Source organism: Myotis lucifugus, unplaced genomic scaffold (genome assembly GCF_000147115.1).
Source record: "Myotis lucifugus unplaced genomic scaffold, Myoluc2.0 scaffold_3, whole genome shotgun sequence".
NCBI lineage: Eukaryota > Metazoa > Chordata > Mammalia > Chiroptera > Vespertilionidae > Myotis > Myotis lucifugus.
Window position 1 is genome coordinate 28,845,299 of NW_005871051.1, and position 19,666 is coordinate 28,864,964.

Genomic DNA, 19,666 nt, shown 5'->3' on the forward strand with positions numbered 1-19,666 from the left:
GTGTAGTGAACAGTATGTTTCAAACTCTGTCTCCACCTGAAAAGGGCTTTTCCTTCCAGAAGAAAGAGGCGATTCCCATGGTTCTGCCCTCACCCAACTCCCGGCCTAAGGAGGCCCTGCTGAGAGTGTTGGCCTTCAGAGCAGAAGCTGCCGCCCACAGCAGAGGGACGGGCTCTGAGCCTGCAGAGGCGCGAGGAGGTTGGCCTCCGCTGTTAATGGGGACTATTCTGTGTGTCACGTCTCCTTTACTGAAAAGCTGGCATTTGAGCAATTGCAGATCACAGGCCCTGACATTAGTGATAAGGCCTGGTTTGGAGAAGGCCCACACTATCTCCTCCCCGCCCCCTCTTGGGGTGCGGGGAGCTGAGGAATGCAGTGTTTACCTTTCCCTATCTTGATGCAAATTTTTGTCTGAGTGAAGATGATCAGGGAGGAGAAGGGGCTTTGCCTGCCTTAGGCTAGCAGAACCTGTGTCTCAGGGACTGGCAGGATGGGGGACAGGGAAGGCTCGCCTGACCGCAGTCTGAGAACAGGCATTGATTGATCCTTTCATACCAGCTCACCTCTGAGGCCCTGGAGGGGGTCAGGGCCCTGTCATGCAGAAGATCAATCATTAAGATTCACAGACTTCGCAGAACTGAACCCAACAAGCAAATACACTAGGAGCTCTGTTAGGACTTCATTAGTTGTTTTTAACTTTTCATGTTAATCTCACTTCTAGATGCAATTTTAAATGTACAGTTTTGTTTTCTAGGAGGCTTTTATTTTTTCATTAAATCCATTAAAAAAACACCTATAAATTATCCCACTCAAACAGTCCAGCCAGAATTTTTGTTATTGTTGTTCTAGCATGGGACTGTAGTGTTTTATTTAGTATTAGAAAATACAGAAACATACAAATCAGAAAAAGAATGTCTGTGAATTTCATCCCTTTGAGATAACCTACGTTAACCATGGCTGTAGCTTGTGTCAAAATTTTTTTCTATTCATATGAAATATTTTGTTTGTGAAAATAAACCAGGCAAGGGACTTTATGTTAGAAATAAGGCGAGCCCCCCCCCCCCCAAAGTCAGGGGTCCTGGTAGAACACAAAACATACTTGGGAGCCAGGCAGCAAGGCAAACATCTTTACTTCTACGTAGAAGGGTGCGCACACATGGTGTGGAAGTGCATGCACACTGAGCAGGTGTTCTGCTCGGGATTTATAATCCCTGACGCATGTGACCTGTCCCTTGCTCTTGACTGGAGCTCAGACGCACAGTCTTTCCCGATTGGCTAATTCAAAGGGAGGGGTTGGCCTTTGCTGTTTCAAGATGGCGGCCCCCAGGGGAGCTGCAAGCCATGCAGCCAACATGGCAGCTGCCAAGTCACGCAGTCCAAAATGGCGGCTGTCTAAATTGTTCTTTGACAGAAAAGATGACTTGTTTATTCTCACACTTTAGAACTGGTTTTAGGAAGTAAAAGTAATACACATTTAAAACGTTAGTCATGTAGACTGGACCACACTGTATATCTAAACTGTGATTTGTCTTCTTCTTAACAACTTTATAGCATTTCATTAAATGGATGTTTCATAATGGATTAGACTATGACCTTTAGGTTGTTTCAAAAAAATTTTTTTGCAGTTAAAAACAATGATGCAATGAGATTTTCCCAGCCAATACATTTGCATACCTATTTATTATTTTCATAGGATAAATTCTGAGGACCAAAATTGTTATTGTCCTAATTAGCTGGTTAATATTAATAAAGGAAGAAAGCCAAGGGGAGGCCAGACCTTATAAGCTCGGTCATCTGGGCAGCTTCACCAGAAAGACACAGCTTCATGCTCCCCAGGTCCATTCCCTGCAGATCAAAGGATCCAGCAAAGGGGGTGACGCAGGGAAGGTGTTTGCCTGTCCGTCTCATCTTGGGAGCAATGGATTGGCCAGGGGTGGACCCCTTCAGAAACCCTCGATATCTTGGAGAGTTAAAATCCCCTGACAAAGAGTTCCCTCTCTCTCATGCTTCTTGAGCTCTTGCTCTCATTCCCTCTTGCTCCTTGTTCCCTCTGGCTCTCTTGCTCCATGACCCACAATGGCCTGTGTGCTTGCCTGTTCTCTCTCCATAGCCATGTGGCCTTAAGCACCCATGGGCCATGTGGACCCCACATGCAATGGACTGCAGCTGGGAACACAAGCTGAGCTGGCCAGATGCTGGACTGGACTTTAAAATGGAACAGAAATTCTGAGCAGTGGACTTTATTCTGTCCCTGCTGAAAGCAAGATTGGACTTCTTCCATGGCAAGACAGACAGAGATGGGATCTTGGAGGGGAACCCCCTTAATTTTACATCATCAATAGAGCTTTTCATGAAACCCTATCCTCCCCTGGGGGCCTCAGGAAATTCTTTTTTTCGTGGCACCGCAAGAACTCCACTTCTACCAATGACAGAATTGCTGGGCCAAAGAATGTGGGCATCTTTTAATTCTGACAGCTTTAAATTTTGATTTCTTGGTTGCCTTTCTACATACCGCTATCCTGGTGCACATCCAACCCCCTGAGAGTTTTTACTTCTCGCTCCTTTGCCAACCCCCAGCATTATCATTCTTTTTCAACTGCAAGGGAAGAGTACGCTGTGTTCCCAGCGACTATCTCCTGAGGCTCAGTTATGCTTCTGTTATTGCTTCCTCCATAATTTTCTTTAACATCCAGATTTTCTACCTTGATTATAAATTATTTTGTAAATTACTAAAATAAGGTTTATGTGCTATGTAACTTTCACGGTTGAAAGAAATTACGTATTTGAAAAGTTTAGTGAGGGTGGAATGCAGGGAAATGCCTGGCTTCTAAGGAATGGTAGCGTCTACCCGCACAGGAAGGAAGTGAGATTGAAGAGAACCATGATGAAGGGGACAGGAGTGTGGATGGACAACAGGGAGTGAGCCAAGATTTTTGTCCAAAGAAGACTGTGGGAGGGCTGGGGTTTAGAAAGAAGAATCTAGCATTGGTGTGTAGGAGAAACCAACCCTAACACAACTCCCCAAGTCCAGGCATGAGGTAATGAGAACTTAAACTAATGGAAGGCGCTAGAGAGGGAGACAAAGATCATCGTTGGGCAGCCTCTCACCCATAGAAGCCAAGGAGCTCCCGCTGCCCTTTGCAGAAGCCGCTCTGTGGGTGATGCAAGCAGGTTTTTCTAGCTTAGCTATTTGTGAAAAATAAATCTGATCTTGGAAGGCCTGGAAGCATTGTGCAATTTCTCATTCATAAGAGGTCACGCTCAGGCTAGCAAAAAGAGGGTGATTTCAGTCACAAACAAGTGCCTTTCCCCTCAGGAACATTGCATTTCTCCAAAACATAAATAAATAAATAAATAAATAAATAAATAAATAAATAAATAAATAAAAACAACTGTGTTTTATCAGTTTTAGTCCTAGATCAATATTTCCCAAGGAGGGAAAGAAATTACAAGTTAGGAAAAAACAAACATAGAAACAGTGTGGATTCTCATCACTGGCCCTCTCTCTCCATGACCAGAATGTAGAGTCCAGGAGACAGTGTGGCCCTTCACTCCATTTCTTGGGGCCAAATGAGTTCCCACCATCAACCTGTTCTGTTCTCCAAAGAGCAGTAGGAAATGGCCCTGTCAAATGCTCCATCAGAGATTAAGTTTCTGGCTTAAGGGGATAGATTTTTAAGGGAAGTCTTTGGCCACAAAATAGCTCCCAAATCAGTCCCTTACAATGACAAAGGCTTGTTTCTCACACAAGGTGCACGTTGGCAAAGGGTCGCTGTGACTCTAATCCATGTTGTCCACAACCAGATTCTGAGGAGGCAGCTGATTTGGGGACCAAGGTGTTCTAATAGTGAAGAGGAAAGAGCAAGAAAGCTGAAAATACCTGGCAATGCTTGTAAAGTCTCAGCTGGCATGCTATGATACTTATGTTCATATTTCAGATTCCAAGCCCAGCATTCTCACCTCCTTTAATGCTTTAAAAACTGCACTCACTTCAGTGCTTTCTCAACCCCCACTCCCAACCCCTTCCCAAAGAACAACTTTCTTTACTGAAAATGCTTATGTAATGGTCCTGCTACTATCAGAAGTTGAACTCATTATCACCCAAACCTTAGCATATTATCTCTAAGGAAAAATGTGGCAGTTTTAAGTCCACGTGGTTGGAGGCCTAGAAACTGCAGTCCTAGAACAGGCTGCAGGGCCTGCTCCCTCCTCTCCCTGCCTTTTCTCCAGCCTCATATGCCTATACATAATTTTCCAAAGTCTTTGGTAACTTAAAAGCTTTGTAGCATTGCTGGGTTAAATGATAAACATTTAAAGATTTCAACAAGTTTTAGGTTCACCTGATTTTAGCGTTTGTTACAGAAAATCTATAAAGTAGATTTGGAATGTCTTGTGCTTTGTTGAAGGTGTGTTTATTCAAAGTGAGAGTGTTCACAAATGTCAGTCTAAGAAATGCTGGTTGTTTACTTTTTGGTTAATTTTGGAAAACGAAGGTTTCTAAGAGTTAAGAATTCCTATTAAATTGGAAATAAATTGTATGGTTTTGGTAATAGAAGGCATGAGGCATGGACATGCATTTTGAAGGAAAAAGAAAGTGAGTTAAAGTTGTAAGACGGTTTGTGAAAGTTATAGAAGATTTGTTAGGAGAAATGTTAAAAGGAAGTTATATAAATGACACAGGCCAGTAAGCCAGAACAAGCAGAACAGGGAAACTGGAGTAGTTTAACAGCAGTGTGCAGCCATCTAGAAAATCTAGATGCCAAGCAGTCAGCAGCTATCTAGTAAATCCTATCTTCCCTAAAACAAGGTCACTTAAAACTAAAAGATGTGCACTATTTCTCCCCAGCCAGAGGGTAAATAGTTTAAATCAACCTACTCAGGGAGACAGAGAGTAGAAATCCAATTAGTGCCATTTGCCAACCACACCCAAGGACAAATAAAGTTAAGAGAATAAACCTCATTTTGGTATATTAGACTACAACCATCAAACTAATGTCTCTTTCATTCCACCAGACTATTTGTCATAATTCTTGTTGTTCTAGCATTTGCCCCAGTTATACTAAAATGTATAAAATAGTTTTTCTCCACCAGGTTACAAGCCCTACCTGTACTCAAGAAATACTACCGGTAGACAGCATCACAACCTCCTTCCGTGCCCAGGCCTGATCATCCCTCTGTCCAAGAGCAAGAATTTTTGGCTCTGAAGAAAAACATCTCCCTTTTTAGCAGGAAGCAATTACAGAAAAGAGACCCCTCACCCCCTTTTCTCTGAAATAATTTAGTGCCAAAATCCTTGAGGGAAGAAATGTTAGACAGACCCCCACAATGTTAGACCCCAGAGCAAGAATGATGGACCAGGTATAGAAACTCACCTGGGCAGAAAGCTCCGGCTGCCTAGCAAGGGGCCAAATTGGAAAAACAAGAACCTCTCCCCCAGGGTAATCTAATATCCCCTTTCATATCACTAGTCAGGCAGTTTAGACCCCCTGACCTTTTCCTCTTAAAGATAACATCTAGGCCTCAGTTGTATTTCAGCTCCAGGCCCAGAAGAGCAGTGAAACCAGACAAGTGATGCTGTGGCTGCCTCAGGACTAGCCTTTACCTACCAAGTCACTCCACAGGTTTCCTCAGCCTTGAGTATCACATACAAACTCCACCCAGCATCTTAATCAAACACTGACTGTAATTAATGAGACAGAGTTCTACTCAAAACAGGGGCGATCCACTGGACAAGAACCTGTACTCTATCTCTTACTCAGCATAGAGGTAGCCCCCCCAATAATTAATCTTCACCTGTCCTCATAACCCATCATATCAGACACAAAAGGGCAGTCCAGATAACCCCTTGCCTCATACCCCTCGGTATCTCAGCAGGTGTCGGGATTGGCATAGGGGGCTTAATCACTACTCTATCATATTTTGCAAATTCATGGAACTACTGGCTAAAAATGTAAATTAATACCTACTTCCCTTCAGAAGACCATTAACATTCCTATTCCTCATCCTCATCTTTGACCCATGTATTCTGCGTCATTTTTCATCTTTCCTTTACCAGTCTCTCAGGGAAATCATGTTGCTGCACCCCCTCATTCCAACCATGAAGAATCTATACAGTGTTCCTGCCGATTACAATCAAAGTCCATCCCCTTATGATCTTGACATCCCCTCTCAGCAGGAAATAACTACGGAAGAAATAACTTCCACCCCTATTTCATAAAACAAAAAGGCTGGAATGTTAGGTCTTATCAAATAATCACATTGATACTCCCTCCCTGGGAAACTGACCTTCAGATCATTTCGCAAGTGACATTTCCTTTCAATTATACTACGTTCCGTTTGCTAAGACCAGTAACTTTCTCCTCCAGATTTGCCCAAGATCCAGACTCACCCAGAGAATTCCCCACCAAAAAAACTCACCTAGAGTCCTTTAAAACCTCTGACTCCCTGGTTCCTGGGTGTGGATGCTATTTTGGGGCTCAACCCCTCTGATGACCTAATAAATTCATAATTCTTTACCCCTTTTGGCCTTGTGCGTACCCCCTTCGGTGACCCAACAGTGCCTATCAGACTTTTTTTTTAGGCAATGAAGCTAGATTCCCAAGAGTAGGGACAGAAACTGGTATTGCATATTTACAAGAAACCTAAGAAAAATGATTTTAATTTTCTTGTGTGTTTTGGGTTCTAGAGTAAAGGTCATTTCTTCGAGAGCTTAGGACACTGCCTGCAGCCTAAAATGAGTCATGCTATAAGAATAAAACATGGATGGGAGTGTCATTCATATCGCCCATGTGCAAGCTTATTTGTGGGATAAATAGATCCTCCCTAAAAAGGACTCATGGAAGAAATTCTTCTCGGGATCAACAGGACCTTTTCTGAAGAGTTCAGTACATTTCACTTGTGCTCACGTCTTGGCTTCACATCTTGTGCACACATTTGTGGCTCACCTCTTGCAAGTAATTAGAGTCTTTTTGTTTAAAAACAAACTTCAATTGGGTAAATTTTAAAGATCTGATTGGCTTTATTCATGAATCCGTCAGCATCCCATCTAGCGGACAGAAAGCAGATCCAAGGAACTGTACAAAGTAGGGAGTGGGACAAGGAAGTTAAACTGGCCAAACAGCAGGTGTGTTATTGCAAGTTTACTTTCCTGTAGGCCCTACAGTGTAGGGGATGGCAGGGGCCTAACAGATGACCTCACCAGGGCTGATTAGGCAATTCCTGATTGACTGGTTTAAGATTGCATTTCTGGGAGAGTTGACACATTATAATTAAGTCTCAGTTTGGTGACATGGGGCTTAACCTAAGTGACTCCATTCTGAGCCTGTTGTCTTTAACCGTTTGTTATACATTTCTCGGCTAATCTCACCTTTAACTTTGTTTTCAGCAGGATACTGTTGCTCTTCCAGAGGATGTTTAAAGAGTTCTTAACAATGTGGAAAAATCAGCAGAACACAATAATGTACACTCTATAAAACAACATTTAAAAAAGACTGGAAAGAAATGTGTTCAGGAGGTTAAAAGTGAGTGTCTTAGGGGGTTAAAAGAAATATACTACCTTTCCTTCCACCTTCTAAATTCTCCTGGCTGGGCTACTTATCAAATGGACAGAGATAGATTAACAGGAGAAAATGCAAGTGTTCATACATGCATATGGGGTATTTGTATAAGCATGAAAATTCCAAAGACAGTTGTTCGGTAGGAAGTTAGACATGAACGGCTGGTGTGGGGCCTGCCCTGGGGTCCTGAACAGGGGTTGTGCCAACATTGCCTTCAGACCACCTCTCTATGGGTGACCCAGTAGCCAGCAGACTGACAACGGGCAGGTTTGGAACCATCCAGTACCCTAGCTGGTCATGTGGTTTGGACCCCTCATCTTTCATATCACAGGGTAGGTGGGTTAGAGTCCCCCCCCGCCCCCCAACCTTTTCCTCCCTAAATATAACATCTAGGCCTCAGTTGTATTTCAGCTCCAGGCCCAGAAAAGCAGCAAAACCAGATAAATGTGTCATAACTGTCTCAGGACCAGCAACACTGACTAATGACTTCCTGGTCACCAATCAATTAGTGGAGACCATGACCCTGAAAGGACACACCTGGAAAGTTGATGAATATTCTATTGAGACCCTCCCCTGAGACCTCCCCTGAGATTTCCACCTGCAAGAGAGAGAGAAATATGCTCACGACCCCAGATACTTGCAACTAGGGGAGCAACGGGCAGCGGCAGCTTGTCCTGAGCTAACTCCCTGAACCTGTCTCCACGGCCCCCTTTTCTCTGACTTCCCAGTGAGCCAAAGCAGCCCCGCCTAGGTGCTCCTGTTGCTTCTATGCCATTCCTTGTTTCACTCTCCTAAGTATATTTTTGCTGCAGTAAATAAATTCTTGCTTGCTTTCCTTTATTTTCATTGACCTTAAAATCTTTTCTGCATTGTTGAGAAGAACCGAGGTCCCAGCCTGTAACCCCAATTGGTAACACAGTGACGGGACATTAAGAATAGAAAAAATTTGGACAAATTGTTAGGGGTGGGAGGGAGAAAGACTAGTGGGGACTGGCTATAGTTAAAAGAAATATTGATCATGCTCTGTTAACCCTAATTGTTCCTTTTGCAGACCCTTCATATTGCTTTGGTCTACTTCCCCATGTAATCTTTGTCCTTCTACCCAATATAAGCAGTGGCTTTTGGGGGGTGGGGGAGCAGAGCAGATTTCTGTGGATGACCTGCTGCTCTCCCATGCTGTTGGCAATATTGGAAAATAAAAATGCTCATATGCAATTCAACCCTGTCTCTACTTAATTGGCTCAAGTAATGATAGGCAGGCGGGACCCATTCATTGTCCAGTTTCAAAATGAGAAAAGGGGAAAGAATGGGGTCACAGATTTCAGCAGTGAAAGTGGGCAACTGAGGAAGAGCAAACCAGAAAATCTCCCTTCGTGACCCAGAGACAATGGACACAGGGGGTATCTAGCTAGCAGGCACCTGACTGAAGCCTTCCATTCGCCCTACATAATTCAAATAGGAGAGGGCAGCATCCTAAGAGCTCCTTCCTGAAGCAGGTTTATTCTGTCCGAGTCTCTTGGCCAGGAAAGGGGGGAGGGTTAAAGGTTCCTTCTGAGTCTTTTGTTTCTTAACCAACAGCTTAAAATCAATATCCCAAAGAGGCAGCTTCAGGGTGGCAAAACTTTGGTCCCTTCAGGGATTATAGATAATATTTTCCACTAGCTCTTGTGCATTTTTTATTTTTTGGAACACCACATTTTCAATAATGAGCATGCATTCCTTTCATAAACCTAATGGGGAAGGCCACCGGCTTGGGAAACGAAAATGGAAATGCGCGTGGCGCTCAGGCTGCGAGGCGGCCAGCGCCAGCTAATGGCTTCAGGAAACCAGAGACAGAAACACAGGCACGTTCACAATTAACTAATTTGCTGAGCGCTGCCTGGCATTACACTTTAACTGTTTTGTCTACAAAGCATTAGAGCACGGGCACTTCTTTATGTAGTTAATGCAGCCACATGAAGCATTTATATAACATCTATATTCCCAGGGCCGGCGTGCCTTCACTTTTTTTCTTTTACTTCCAGAGCTGAGACAGCTGCTTCAGATCCCTCAGGTGAGGCTCTCACAGGTGGCGGGTGGTGGGTGGCGAGGCAAGACAGTCTGTTTTGTGGGCGCCCGAAGCTGGTGAGAGCGTCCAGGCAAAGAGGTCTGCCCTGTTGGTTTCCCCCCTTTCCTGTTCTCTCCAGCCTTTGCAAGACATTTCCTGGGTGTTAAGTTCTTTTCTCATTTTGATTGATGTGAATAGCGTTTTGCAACTACAGTTCCCCCAGGCTCACCTAACAACACACTGGATATTGTGATAACAATGTCTTCAATTCGTGCTACACTTTTCACCCAATATTTTCAACACTAAGTGTAGAATGGTTAATTGGTGGAAAATGGATTCAAAAGATTTAAGAAAGTGTTTCCCTTCAAACAGTTGGGCGTTGCAACATGATCAATTTCTGAGTTTCCAAGTCTCCATTTTATGAAAAATCTTCCATGAAATTAAACTGCGCTTCTTATGTAAACTACTCTTCTTATGCCTGTTTTAGAATTGCCAGGTAAAATAAAGGACATCCAGTTAAATTTGAATTTCAGGTAAACAATAAACACTTTTTTTAAAAGTGTATCTTAAGTCTTGTGCTCTGCTCTCCACGTTGAAGCAATCCTTCCCCTCCAGTTAGATCAGCTGGTCTCTGGAAAGGAAGCTTGGTCAGCGCCTCATTGCTGAATTGTTGTAGAAAAGAGTGGACTTGGCAGGTTGAACAAAATCACCCATTAGATGCTTTCTCTTTACAGACAGGACGATTTTCTCTAGTTTTGTTATTATCGTAATTAGCTAGTTAAATATTAACGATAGGAAAAGAGCAAAGGGGAGACCAAACATTATAAGCTTGGTCATCTGGGCAGCTTCACCAGGAAACTACAGCCCAAGGAATCACAGCATTGTCCCTTGAAGGGAATTAACATCCTCCCCTTCCCCACTGGATTGTGTGTGTGTGTGGGGGCGGGGGGGGGGGGAGCAGGGGGAGATGAGTGCAGGCTCAGTGAAGTGGGGGTGAGTTAGGGAAGGTGCTTGCCTGTCAGTCTAGCCTGGAGAACAAAGATGATTGGCTAGGAGGGTGGAACCAATGCAAGTGAGTGAAATCTTGAAGGGTTAACTGGTTAAGCTCCTAGTTATAATCCCAACAAATTGTTCTTCTCTCTCTCTCTCTCTCTCTCTCTCTCTCTCTCTCTCTCTCTCTCTCCTCTTGCTTCACTCCTGCTCCCTTGTACTCTCTTGCTCCAGGATCCACACTCGCCCATCATCTTCACTACATAACCATGTGGCCTAAGCAGCCTCATGGCCCATGGCCATCTGGACCCTATATGCAATGGATTGCAGCAGGGAGCACAGGCTAACCTAGCTGGATGCTGGCCTGGACTGTGCTTTAATATGGAGTGGAGACTTTGGTTAGCTGCCTAATCCTGGCCCTGCAGAAGGCAAGGTTGGACTTCTTCCATGATGAGATGGAGGGAGATGGGACCTTGGAAGGGAACCCTCTTAATTTTACATCATCAATAAAGCTTCCCACAATATCCCATCCTCCCATGGGGGCCTCTGCAAATTCTTTCCCCAGTGGCACCCCAAGAACTCCACCTCCACTGGTAACAGGTGAGTTCACAGCAGCTGTATGGAAGCCCACAGAGAGAAAGTGAACCTGTATCCTACAGCTCACCATCATTCCATGGCCTGTTCCCATCTCCAATGTGGAAAAAGTCCCTGGAGCCAGATCCTGGTGAGAGCGCTGCTGGAGGACAGAGGGGAGGGGGTGAGAGGAGAACAGAGCTGAAGGCTACGATCCCACCCCTAAGCCTTACTGTTAGTCTAGTTACTGTGGGGGAGGAAGAGACGTCCCTCTACCCTCAAGGTTCTATTGGCTGGTCTCATCATCTAATAGACTGGAGACACATTAGCAAGAGAAAATAACCAAACTTAATACATACATATCCGAAGCCCGCACACATGAGAGAGTCCGAGACTCCACATGCACCAGAGGTTCAGAGACAGAAAGGGTATAGAAGACATTCTGACCTGGGGATGAGGTAAGGCAACTGGGGGGCTTCAAAAGGTCAATGCAAGATGATAGGAGAGCAGATGTTTAGGAATGGAAGTTTGTTATGCCCTACAGATAGGTCACAAAAGGTTTTCTCTGCTAATCGAACATTATTGGCAAGGCCCCTAATCCCACTTATTCCAGGTAGTCAAGGGAGGGGCAGAAGTGTCTCCTGAGCCAGCAGCTACAGCTGCCCTTAGCTCATGATGGGACCAAAGTTCTGCCACCCTGATGGTGCCCTTTGGGACATTGATTTTAAACTGTTTATAAAGAAACAAAAGACTCAGGAGAGGCCTTTGACTGTTCCCCCTTTCCTGCCCAACAGATTCAGACAGAGAAACCTAAGTGTGTTAAATAGAGGGCTCAGGCCTGTTAGCCAGACACCTGCTGTGTCCCCTTGTCTCTAAATGGCCTAATGAGGATTTTCCTGCCTTGTGTGTATTTCACTTTTCCTCAATTACCTGCAAATCGCCCATTTTCACTTCTGAAACCTAATGCCAGTTGCTCCTCTTTCTCCTTTGTCCAAAATGTCTTCTGTGTCCAAAGTTGCCTCACCGTCTTTGGAATTTTCATTGAATGATCACACCTATGTGAATTCACTGTGCACATGTATTAAATTTTGATTTTCTCCTGTTAATCTGTCTCATGTTAATTTGATGAATAGCCAGCCAGAAGAACTTAGAAGGTGGGAGGAAAGTATTAATATTTTTTAGCCCCTTAGAATGCTCGGTGTGAGTAAATATCTTCTCTGAAGGGGCTGCATTTCCTCAGTGTGTCTGAGGGATGGAACAGAAGCAGCCCATCCAGACTCCCAAGCAGCAGAGATCATAAAGGGGGGCGGGGACTGGGAACTTGCAGGAATGGTGAGGGACTAGATGGTCCTTCTGACATCTGGGTTGCAGCTTTAGAGTAGACAGAGCTTTGAATTCAAAGCCTGGATCTAATATCTACTAGCTGTGTGATCTTAGACAAATAACTGAACCTCTCTGATCCTTGAATTCCATATCTTTAACAAGACAATGTTGACACCTGCAACTGTTAGTGCCAATGTGGGCTCCAAGTTCTTGAGTTTGGCAAAGAAAAAATTCAGAGCCAAGAATGCTAGCACAGGAGGAAATTTATTTAGCAAGCAGAGCAAAAGTACCCTTAAAAGGAAGAATTGAGCGGACTGCTCAGTGAGCTGCCTTGGCCTTTAGAAAGAAAGTCACAGAGGCAGAAGTGAGCCATCTGGGCTGAGTGGAATCAGGACAAAGGTTACAGAGGCAAAAGAAGGGCCCTTGGAGAAAGAAAGGAAAAGAAAGAAGTGGGTAGGCACGGACATGCTCCAGGGAAAGTGTGCACTGGGTCCTTTGCCTTAAGAGTTTTTATCTGTTTTCTAAAGGCAGGAATTTTAGGGGAGGCCTCTGGGGAGGATCTAAGTGGAATATTTATCATCTTTCCAGGTCCCCTTTAGGGGTCTTGGTCTCTACTTCTCCGCTGATTGGTCCCTGTTAGGGTAGGGTCATTAGTCATCACAGCTGGTCCTGATGTCAGCCACGGTGTCCCTTCTGGTTTTGCTGCTTTTCTGGGCCTGGAACTGAAACATAACTGAGGCCTAGATGTTATATCTAGATGGACTAAAACTCTGTCTCTATGGTCAACAGACCCAAAGCTTTGTTTCGAAGATTTGATACTAATCAGAACTTTATTGTCTTAATGCTTTAGGGAGCACTGTGCAAGGGAGGTGATTCAGGGTCCTGGATGGAGCTAGTTTGAATCAGCCACCTGTCTCAGTTCCCCAATTCCACTTGCCAGGGAATCTTCCTACCTTCTTACTATCCTTCCTCACATCTAGGGCCTAGTGCATTGTGTTTCTATAAGTTCTTCTTTTCTCTTATTTCCACCATTTTTAGGAGATGAATATGCTAGTAAGATGGTTGTAGCATTGAACAAACAGTGCAGAGAGCAACCTCTTCTGTTTCCCATCACTTTCAGTCTACAGATAAGAGGGGGAAAAGAGAGCAAGAGAGCAAGCTAAAGTCACAGGGGCAGCAACACAGGCAAATAATGCAGCTTCCTGCACACACACACACACACACACACACACACACAACCTGGGTTATCTCTCCTCCAGCCACTTTTTAAAAATAGGTCATTAGCTTGAAATTACTCATTGCAAATCTTTTCTCTATTTCTGACATCATTAAATAATTCAACTACTTAATAAAGAGGGCCTTGGTATTTTTGGCATCCTGTAGGGAAACTGTAGGGAAAGAAAAGTCGTCTCTCTATGCTTCTAGGTTCTGTGGTTCTGTGGCTGGTCTAAGAATTAAATTGACATAACAGATTAACAGGAGAAAAAAAATCAACTTTCGTTACGTAAGTTCATACAGAGTTCACAAAAATATTATTCTCAGGTGCCTGAGACTTCACACCATCCTGTGCTGAGGAAAGGGACAGGAATGGGGCTTCTGGGAGTGGAGTGGGCACCTTGGGGGCAGGGGAGGGAGGAGATGGATGGAAACTATAAGGCTCCTTGTTGTGCAGATAAGCACCTCAGGTGAACAATGTGATCTCTGGGAGTAGCTCTCTCCCAGGTACACTTAATTCTGGAAATTTCCTTTATAAATGTCAATTTCCTGTACAAAGGAGGACATTTTTACTTCATTGTAAGTAGTCAGGGGAGGTCAGGAGCTTTCCCTGAGTCTTCTGGTTCTCCGTTGCCTTTAGCTTAACATAGTCCACATGCCAAAAGGGGGTATTTTGGGGTGACATGTTTGAACCCCTTCAAATCCCCCAAAACAACACAAAATGTACAACTTTTACCGAACCGCACCCAGAACTGTCAGCATGCTTGCAATAAGGCTCTCTTAGGATCACCACTTAGGATCACTGCTTCACCAAACCCTGTTGTGCAAACCCACAGACCCAAGAACAGAAACTCAGCCCACACTGGGTGCCAGGGCTGCAGGAGAGGCTGGAGAAAGTGCCATTCAGCAAGTCTTAATCGCAATGAGAAGCCAGGGAATGGGGAACTCTCGCCTGGTGAGGTGTTGCTTTGAGGACAGGCTGACAAGTGCAGACAGAGCTCCCTGGGCCCTGGGCCTGTCGGATGGCACTGATGGGCGGTTCCCAGGGAAGGCTGCCCGCATCCCAGGTGTTGAGAGGTGGGGGAGGGCTTGGGGTGAGCTCCGGCCCATGTGCACAGCAAGCCTGTGGCCTCCGGGAGAAGGGCAGAGCGTTGTCCTGTGGCTGTGGGCACAGGCTAGCCCCTCCCCACTCCTCTGGGAAGTAGGAGGAGGATGCACCCTGCCCTACACCATCCTGCTGGAACCTGTAGGAGCGCTTTGGCCCTGCAGGGATGGAGGGCCAGCTGTTGACCTCAGTCTGGTGGAACTGGATGCCTTGGGCCCCGCGATAGGGCATCTTATCAAGTCTAAGAGCCACATTCCAGGCTTCCTCCAGACAGGAGCACTCACTGGCACAGATTTCACCAGAATTTAGGAACTAAGAGCCTGGCTGTGTCCCTAGTGGCTCTGACCAGAAATAATCACCAACTTGGCCCATTAAAACCAGCAACAAATGCTAATTGTCTGTACAATTAGCCAAGTACTGGTTCAGCTCCTTGTGCCTACCAGCTTGGGGTTATGAAGAGGGCTGGCGATGATAGGAGTTAAATTCAGCCCTCAACAGATAGCCCATCATTTTATCTTCATTCTCTTCCCTTATGTTATTTTTCAGCATCACTGAAATGTTTGCTTATAATCCTAATGTTAGCATAGGTAGCTAGTTAGTTAGGGAAGGGAGCAAATGGAATCAGAGACACTGAGCTGAGTCGGACATTAAGCCAGACTTGCTATAACATTCACAGGCTCCCCAGGGGACGGCTGCATCCCCCCTGAAGGGACTTAATCTCAGAGCAATCCTCCAGTGGGCAGGAAGAATCTCCCCAGGGAACAACCACTCCATTCCCCACTGATTACCGGTGGAGGAAGAACCAGTAAAGGGGAAATTCCTTTGCTAGTCGCATGTGCAGTAGAAGCCAGATGACGAGGCAAAACTTTGGGGCATGTGTATTAGATCCGGAATGGTGACATAAAGGGGCAAAGTCTAGCCTGGGGAACCTGCAGAAAATACCAAATAGGATAGGGGAGGACCCAGCACAAGCTTACAAAGGATTAGGAAAGAGATTGGTTAGTTTGAAAGAAAACCTGCTCTCTCCCAAGCTCAAGGTAATATAATCAAGGCCTAACAAAGACCCATCTTGGTAGTTTGTGTTTGTTAGTGAGTTCAACCATTCGTTTGCATGTTCTCTCTCCATAGCAGCCATGCCAGCCTACTGGCTACCGGGCCCCAAGTGTGGCGCTGGCTGGAGCTCAGCTGGGAACAGACTAAGCTAGCTGTCTGAGGGGGACAGAGACTAAACTGAACTACGGAATCTTGGAAGCTTTGAATGCCCTGCCGATGACGTGCAGATGGGGAAATGAGACACAGAGAAGTTCTGCATCTGTGGACCCTGGTCCTCCTAGGCTTGGTGAGGACTAGTGCGGGCTTTCGGCCTCAGAGACAGGACTTATTCTGTAGTGGGATGGAGCTGAGCACCTGGGGACAGTCCTTAGTTTTTGCTCCAGTAAATCTTACCACTACACCTCACCCTCCAAGTGTAGGTCCCCCAAATGCTTTTCTCATCACTCCATGGAAGAACCCATTTCTCCTGGCAACATCAAACTATAAAAACATAGAGATAAATTAATCATTTTCTCTTTCATTCTTTCACTTTTTTCTTTTGCTATATACATGGCATTGCTTTTATTCAGCACTCTTCTAAAAATTCTAGGCAATTTGATAAGTAAGATATTGTATAATTATTGAAAAGAAGCCAAAATTATCAAATAATATCAGAATGTTGGCACAACTTAACAACTATTACAACTAATAAAGACAGTGGGATTGTGTTACATAAATATTACAAACTAAAACTATATGCATATGTATATACATGTGTGCATTTGTGTGTGTGTGTGTGTGAATTGTCAACATAAGAAACTTTCGAATCTGTAGAGAATTTTCATGAGTTTATTTGAGCCAGACAGATGACAATTGCAAGGAAGCAAATTCTCAATGGATTGAGAAAATGCTCCAGAGAATGGCAGTTTTACCCCTTATTTTATACATTGCAGTCAAAGGAGGAGACTTAAGGAAGGTTACATGAAATACACTGGTGATAGATTAAGGAGGTGGGAGAAAGCAAAGGAGGGAAATATCTGGGATAGAATAAAAAGTAAAGGAAGTAGGTAGGTATAGGATAGTTAACAGTCAACAATTAACCTGATAATAATAATGAGGCAACTTCTGGTCTCTGCTCTGGTGTGGTAGTTGTGCCCTGAGGGGTCTGGGGGGGAAAAAGGAAATTATCCTGACATTCCAAAGATACGTTATTGTAGATGGAAAAAGACAAGACTTAGTTAAGGTAGAGATTGACCTTTGTCAGGGAAGATACCAGCTGAGGATGTGGCTACCTGCCATGACTCAATTTTAATAGGAACCTTTTAATTTCAGAATATACCATGAGGTTACTTTTCGTCTTTGAGTTTGTAAGCCTCCCTGCAGGCCTTCCCTGAGCTACACATTATATAATTTTTCTATGTGCAAAAAAATGACCACCTGAAACATAATAAATTCCACTTTAATGCTTATCTGAAGAAAATGAAACACTAATTTAAAAGCATACATGCACTCTTATGTTCACTGTGGCATTATTTACAATAGCCACAATATAGAAGCAACCTAGATGTCCATCAATAAATGAATGGATAAAGAAGAAGTGGTTTTATATATGTGTACACACACACACACACACACACACACACACACACATGCATGTGTACTGGAATATTACTCAGCCATGAAGAGGAATGAAACTTGCAATTTGTGACAAGATAGACCTAGAGGGTATTATATGAAGTGAAATAGATCAGAGAAACACAAATACTGTATCATTTCACTTATATGTGGTCCTCCCTCTCTGGGTGTTGACATCACTCAGTGACTCTGATCCTCTTTTCTATGGAGTTCAAGTATAACCTAAAATTTCTACAATGAGCTACAAATAATTTTGTAATCAGAAAAACATTCCCCCCCCCCACTCACAAAAATATCCTGTTTCTAAAAGAAATAAGAACTGATTTATTTTAAAAAGAACATTTCCTTGTGAATTTTTTTAAAAAGTAGAGAGAATAGTATAATGGTCACCTGTAAATCTTGGTTTAACAATTGTTCACATTCTGCCATTTAAAAATCTTTAACTTTTGCTGAGGTACTTGAAAGTCAGACATTATATTTCCACTAAATATTTTAGCATGCATCTGAAAAAAAATACACTTAACTTCAGTTACCGTATTCAATAAAATTAACAGTCACATTTGTACATAAAATCTCAAATAACTATTGGATCACATTTCTGTAATTTTTGGTGTGTTTAATGATCACAACACGATATAACTGAAGTTCAATTTTTGCTTTACTTTGATTTTGGAGGCACCTAGTAAAAGCGGAGCGAGAGAGGGAGGGCGTTTGTTTCTGGCATCGCTCAGCAGGAGCTGGCTCTTTAATTCCATTTAGCAAAATGCAGTTCACAAAACACTGAGCAGGAAGGTCACATCTCTGTGGTGGTTGCTGGTGGGAACCCAGGCGTCCTGCTGTTCAGTACTGGGGCAGGGCAGCTCAGCTTCTGCATATAAATAAATGCATTTCAAATGTTGTGCTCTTTCGAACTTAGCATACAATTGAGTGGTCGACACAGGATGTAGGCCACGTGTGGACACATTGACCAGGGGGCATGGTTTCCTTCATGGAATAAATATGTCCAGTGGTTATTAGGAGCAGACGTAGGTTAGTAATGCTCTCGCTTTCTCACACTGCTTCACATCGTAGGCATGGGCGACAAGGGCAGGATGAAGTTAGGTCTGGGTCCCCATTGATTTTTAGGGAGAGTGGAAGAGAGAAGGAAAGACAGAAACATCGATGTGAGAGAAACACATAGATTGGTTGCCTCCTGCATGAGCCCTGACCAGGGCCCGGGCCGGGGAAGAGCCTGCAACCAAGGTACATGCTCTTGACCGGAATTGAATCCGGGACCCTTTGGTCCGCAGGCCCAACGCTCTATCCACTGAGCAAAACCAGCTAGGGCTAACACACAGTTCTGGAGCCAGACTGTCCCCATTCAAGGCCCAAATCCACTGCATAGCGGCTGTGTATAAACTTCACAAAATACTGTCTCAGTTCTCTATGGCTACGAAAAAAAGACTCCTAATTGAAAAACCCAAATAACACAAAGAGTTGTTCAGAAGTAACTGGAGATACTATATAAAGCTGACTCCCACAGCACCGATGTGCTGCGATGCTCCTCACCTCTGAAATATTTACCTTAAAACACCTGCACAGACTACGGGGACTTGTCACATGTTTTCACGTGCTCGGAATGCCATAGGGAGTCAGTGCCATGGGCAGGGCAGCTGTTTACTCAGCCATGAGGACCTGCTCACCATTGTTCTCCAACTCACTAGGTTTGCAATTCATTACACTCACAATAGGGAAGTAAACTCTCTTCTCTGAATGACCAAGGTCAGCCAACACACTCAGCCTGGATCTAGGGGATACACTGACTTACAGGGTTTCATTTTCCTCATTAGAATTCATTGGACAACACAAATTTATTGTTTATTAGCTGAGATTGTGGCTTAATCAACTAAACCCTTCTCTATGAGTTTAGTGAATAGGAGAATATGCAAATATATGAAGTAATATGCATAAGTCTGTCCTGCTAGTCTTTCCATCTGGACTCATTTTTGAAGACTGTCATGGGGAGAGCAGTGTTTTCCAGGTGGTCTCAGAATTGCTGGTGAGCTGGTCACATGGAGACTCTGGGCTCCACCCTAGACCAGCTCGGTTGGGATCTCTGCAGTGAGACCTAAAGATCTGTGTTCCTAAAAATCTTTCTAAGAGATTCTGATTAACACTAACGTGTGAGAACCACCATATAGTTCCATATTG